The following is a 6,489-nucleotide window of genomic DNA, read 5'->3' as shown; positions in this document are numbered from 1 at the left end:
GATAGAGGAATTGAAATTAAGACATTACGGATTTTTTATTCCATTTCACACATGAGATAACAGATCAATCATGTTCCTGCTGGCTTTTTCTAATATACCTTCACCAACCTAATCAAATAAACACTGCCCATTCCTCTCACAATGAGATATAGCCTTCTAGTCAAAATTTAAAAAATTAGGTGGTGTTTGAATTGATGAATTTAAATTTAAATTAGATTTAACATTTTATATTTAAAATTTATGTATTTAAAATCATTTGTTTAGATGTTGTAAAATTTTTCAAAGGAAGAATAGAGACACATTGATATTCAAAACAAAAATGGAATAAGACTGAAAGTGACGAGTTTATTTTTTATTTTCAATGGACAAAAGCCGAGCATGAAAAATAAAATAAAAAGTGAAAGTGACAGAGGCACTATATCAATAAAAAAGGTCTAGAGAATAAGAGGGTTTGGAATGTATGAGATTTTAAATAACTATGATACATATAAAATATAAAATTATAAAGAAATTATAATAAGAAAAGAAACATATTTGGATTTGTATGTACAAGAATAAGCATATAATTTTTTCTCATATATAACTTATTGATAATTGATGATTGACAAATAATTATATCGATAGATTAATAATTGATTAAGATGATGATAATTGATGATGCTTGATATTCAATTGTGCAAACATACATCTTTTTTCTCAAAAAATCAATTGATTTAATATCAACCAATTCAATCACATGTGGACTCTAATCATATTATTAACTGTGAACAGGTATTTTCATCAATTCAATGGCCAATCTGATTCGGATTGCATTATTAGCACCGGAAAGTAGTGACGATATGATAAACACGCAAATGAGCTAAGACCAGCGGCATATCTTTTGAAGACATAACATTGATTGATTGGACAGATTCATTGAAATTATGACATTATGGAATTTTTATTCAATTTCACATCTAAGAGATGAGAGAATAATGTTCCCGCTGGCTTTTTCTAATGCATCTTCACCAACATAATCAACTTAACACTGTGTCACAAGGATGTAACCTTCAAGCTAAAATTTAGAAAATTGAATAGTGTTTGAATTGACGAATTTAAAATTAAATTTTAAATTTAAAATCTGATATTTAAAATTTATGTACTTAAAATTATCCCTTTAGATGTTCTACAAATTTTTAGAGGAAGAATAGAGATAAGTTTAAATTCAAAACAAAAATGGAAGATTAAGAGTAATAAATTTATTTATTTTTTTAATCAGCAAGAGACAAGTAAGAGAAATGAAGGAAGAGATGGTTGTAACGGAGATACCATCAATAAAAATGTGAAGAAAATGAAAGGGTTGAAGTTGGTGGAATTTTAAATAATTAGGATACATAACAAATTTGAAATTATAAATAAATTATTTCTTTATAATAAGAAATTTATAAATTTTATGCATTCAGACAAGGAATTTGATCCAAATTTAAATTTAAATTCAAATCCTTGTAATAATTCCAAATGCAACATAGTAGATTGCAAGCAATTACAAGTTTATAACCCTTGCGCCCTCACAAATGATATAAATTACCGACATTAATTCGGTAATTTAACTCTCTCATCCATGAATCTTGGCAATGAAGGGATGCTCTGTTCATGTCTAAAAGAATTACTCGGATCAACTCTAGATTTCACCTTTACCAACCTTATAAAATTATCCTTGAAATACCTAAATCCCCAAGTACTACTCGACCCCAACAAGCTTGTTCCATTAAATTGGTTCATCCCCAAATCAAGATCTCTGTAATTCACATATGCTTCTCTTGGAGAACTTGAAGCGTACGGAACCATGGCTTGATACAATTTCCTAATCCATTTCAAATGCTTTTCTACATTCTTTTCTCCATTTGGCCACGCAGTTAGATACTGTATCATGAACAGTGTTCCATTTCTGTGAGGGAATGGAGTATCAGATTCTGAAATTTTGCTCATCGTTCCACCATATGGAGTCCAAATCATAGAAGGCATATCTTCTTGTAGAAACAATTCCCAGACAAAATTCAAAGCAGTCTCGGGAATCACTTGCCTCATAAAATCTGACTTGCCCTTGAAAGAAAACTTGGCAATGGATTTCCCATGGAGAAGAATTTCTGGGGATGTGTTGTTTGGATAGCCAGCATGATAAAGCACAGATTTGATCCAACTTATTTCCAAACAATCCTTCTTGGATAAACCCAATTCAGGAAAACTTGTGTTCATCATTTGGAGAAGCTTATTGGTCCTACCAAGAAAAAAAGCATTAAAAGAAGCTGATATTGAACTTTTACTACCTGAAACAGTGCTAGAATTTGTTGTTTGCATTTGAACTCTAAGGAAGATATTCTCATCAATGTTTGGTGCTACTTGCTGCCACTTGTAAAGAATCTTGTTTGCATTTTGTTCCAAGGTTTTACTAACACTAAAAACTGTCACTGTAGATGGAACTTGAGCCAGCTTGACTTGCCACCATAGAATAATCCCAAAGCTTCCTCCACCTGCTCCTCTAATTGCCCAAAACAAGTCTTCTCCCAAGGCTGCTCTGTCAAGAATCTTGCCATCGGCATCGACAATTCGCGCGTCAATGACATTGTCGGCTCCAAGGCCATATTTTCTCAACATGGAGCCATATGCACCACCTGTAATTAAGTGTTTAAAACCAATCTAAATCATTTACACCAAACCAAAACTGACATGACGAGCAAATCAAAATTAATTATAAATAAAGTTTGGTTTAATTTGGTTCTGGTTTTTGTCTCTTAAAACTCAAACCAAACTGAACCAAACCTTATTATATTTATTTTATATATTTTTATAAATTTCTCTAAGTTTTTTTCTCTTTCATAAGTTTAGTTATTTGCAAGTTACTAATAAAAAATCAATTACAATTAACTAAATGTTGTCTGTAATATTTTAAATTCATAATCAAGTATTTTAAAGATAATATAGTTTTTAATGATTAAATGTGCTAACTAATTATTAAAAAAAATATTCTTTTGTCCTCAAGAAAATTTGGTTGTTGAAAATAATGATTAATAGTAATAAATTATTGATAAATATGTACATATATTGATTATGAAAAATATATCACAAATTGATTAGATGAAAAAAACCAAATAGATCCTAAGCTTTGGTGAGCCAATTGGTTTGACTTGGTTTAGTTTTTTCTCAAAACCAAATCTGTGAACACCTTAATTACCTGTGATATGACCACCAATGCCTAAACTTGTCCATATGCCTGCAGGGAAGCCATGGACTGGACTTTTCTGAGAAATTCTGTAGTTAACTTCTCCTATTGTAGCACCTGCCTGAATCCAAGCCGTGTTTTGTGCTATATTGACTTGAATGGCGCGAAGCTTGGAGAGATCTAAGACCATGAATGGCTTCTCAATGAAAGAAACATGAGACATTCATAGTCATGACCTCCACTACGTACGCTCATGTGGATTTTGAGCTTTTTGGCACAAATTACAGCAGCTTGAACATGAGAGTCCTCTAATGGAGTGAATATGAATTCAAGTTTTGGCATTGAAGGCAGCGAGCACTTTGGGATTTGAGCTGTGGATTCAAGGACTGAAGCATAGGAAGCATTGTTTGGACTGTAAAATGGTGTGGAAGGTAGGATTGGTTTCTCAGAATTTGCTTCAAGACAATGAATGAAGCTTTCTTCAAGGGGAAATGATGATGAAGTTGACGAAACTAGACAGAAAAACACAAACATTAAGTTCACCGAGAATAATAGCAACCTTTGAGACTCCATGGAATTACGATTTCTCACTCTGTTGCTTCTTAAATGCAGAAACGTACATTTTCTGCATGCTTATAAATAAAGTAATGGGTGTACGTTGAATATTGAATAGTCATTGTCGGTGACGATTTTGTTTTTTCAACAAAAAAGTGCACGTGGGTACAGTGATTCATTATATGCAATGAATGTGATTCTCAAAAGGATAAAAAAAGATTTGGTGTCCCTACGGCAGGAGAAGAATATTAATTTTCAGTATATTTCTTATTAAGTTGTTAATATGTGTAGAATTAAGGAGCATGTGGCTTTTTTTTTTTTACAATTAAAAATTAACAAATTCACAACTAGTTTATTTTTTATAAGGAGCACGTGGTAGGATTTAAACGTTACTTCTCCACACGACATAATCATCCTAATAAAAAACATTAAAAAGTTGATACAAGGAACTCAAATTAACAAACATACATGTTATTTATAATATTCTCCAAATATCTTATAGCATTATTAGGAGATATTATTTGATATTATTATATAATTATTAGTCATTATTGTATTATTTATTTTCTTTGTGTATATAATGTATCATTCATATAAATAATGAATACAATATTTTTTAATCTTTCTCTAATTTATCTTTCTTATCTCTTATAATTTTCATGATATAAGAGCCATATAATATTATTTTTCACTATAAGTTAGTTTTTAAATAGCGTTGGCCTTCATTTGCATCAGTGTTGCCATTCTTCACCACAAGTTCAGATCCACCTCAAATTTATTTTTGCATATCTCCACAAGGTAGTTCCACTAAATCGACATTCACAGATTTATTACAGCAAGTATAGAACATCCAATACAACATTTTCAATAGTCTAATCGTTGGTGTGAGAGCTATTCTGTTTGTACTATATTCTCTTGTTTAGGTGTTTTTCATCCTTCGTTCTCTTTTGTAAGCTTCATTTCCTTAAAAATTGAACATTCAGAGGTTGATCAATCTATCTCAGTTACTTTGAATGGTTGTAATTACTATCTTTGATTGGAAAATTGTGACCTTGGCCAGTCTGCATTGGGATCTTCTCCGATTGAACTTGAAACTTTGTTGTGCACACTCACCTCCAGTTCCTCTAGCCCATTTGCTACCTTATCTACTCTCACTAGTAAATTCACTTGGTATTTGACTCTGCTTGTTGCAATCATATGACAAGTTAGGAAAATTTCTTCTCCTCTATGACCCCTAGCTCTACTGTTTATCCTATATATACCACTGATAATTCTCAAATACCTGTTAGTCACATTAATACTATCTCCTTGCCTTCCCATCCATTAATGATAAAGCTGGTAATTCAAGCATGGCAAGCTTATTTGGGTTGGGCTTATTCGGATCAGGCTTTAAGTATCCTATCCTTTAAAAAAAAAAACCCATATAGCCAAGCTCAGTCCTAATATCTTTGGGTTTCAGGCTTATTCAAGTCAAATCAAATACCTGAAACTTTTTAAAAAAATACCTTTTTTGAACTGATTTCAATTTGCAATTTAAAAGTTAATTTTTTTTCCAAACGATATAAACATAATAATACATTCTAGATTAGTAAAATACATGTAATAAATCATAAAAAATATATTAATATTAATATTAATATTAATAACAAAATTTGGAAAGTTAATTGCTTAATTTAACAACAAAGACATGCTACCAATAAAGCTTGTAAGGGTTCAAACAACTTAAAAGTAAGAGTTTAATAATAAATAATTGCATAACTCCTTCACAAAAAAGATGAAAATTTCACAATAAAGTTCATAACATCATGTTGTCAATTTTATCTAATTCCCTATTCCTCTTGACTCTCTTGAGTCATGATTGACATTGTCATTATCATTTGAAACTACATTTGAACTCTCAGTGGCCACATCAACAGGTGAAATTTCTTTAGATAATTTCCTCTCATTTGTAACCACCATTTCATTATTTGCAATGAATGAACAAGTTTTATAATATAATTTAATGAAATTGGCTTCTAATCCAGAAAGAAAAAATATATATATATATATATCTATATATAATCATACATGGCCATCATCTTGAAAACCATGAAACCAATTATAGGTGCAAATAAAAGCCTAAAAATTATCAAGGAGTACTCTAGTATTTTATAAGAACACGTCAACCAATGCTAAATGCAAATTCACTTGCCATTGTACTGATTGGAATGCTAAGTATATCAGCTACTATCTTTAAAAAAATTGGAAATCTAACTTTACTAGTATTCTACCAATTAAGGACATTCAACTCTTTATATACATGAGGCTAAAGTATTGCTTCATCCAGATAAAATTCAAGCTCAGACTTGCCAACAAACATAAAATCCATGCTTGTGTAACTAATCCAATCCTGCATTATGCAAAATTTTGAAGTAATATCTCTCTTAAAAAATTAAAATAAGATTAAAAATATGAGAAAAAACTTGCATCTAAAATCCATTAAATATTGCTTCTTTTTGTTGAAACACTAGAAGTAATGGAGGATTGAGCTTGATGTCCATGTGTTGGCATTGTAGAACTTAATCTAACCCCAACATCAGAAATAGAAGTCATCTCTTTATACTAATTAAAAATACATTTCAATGTGCTTTGGATATTCTCAATCCTCTTGTAGGATCAATTTTGGCATACATATACTATATCATTTGAAACTTCATTCATGGATCAAGCGCAGCTACAATTGCAAGGATAATGCT

The 6,489-nt window shown here is 30.8% G+C and overlaps 1 pseudogene; it reads right to left on the bottom strand.

The window, feature by feature from the left end:
- Positions 1-1,572: 1,572 nt before the first annotated feature.
- Positions 1,573-3,772, bottom strand: LOC129286469 (berberine bridge enzyme-like 15; annotated as a pseudogene).
- Between the last annotated feature and the right edge of the window lie 2,717 nt (positions 3,773-6,489).

Source organism: Prosopis cineraria, unplaced genomic scaffold (assembly GCF_029017545.1).
Source record: "Prosopis cineraria cultivar Desert tree isolate PC_DT_omini unplaced genomic scaffold, ASM2901754v1 PC11, whole genome shotgun sequence".
Classification (NCBI taxonomy): Eukaryota; Viridiplantae; Streptophyta; class Magnoliopsida; order Fabales; family Fabaceae; genus Prosopis; species Prosopis cineraria.
Note: the sequence above shows the minus strand (reverse complement) of the source record. Positions and strands in the feature narration are given on the sequence as shown.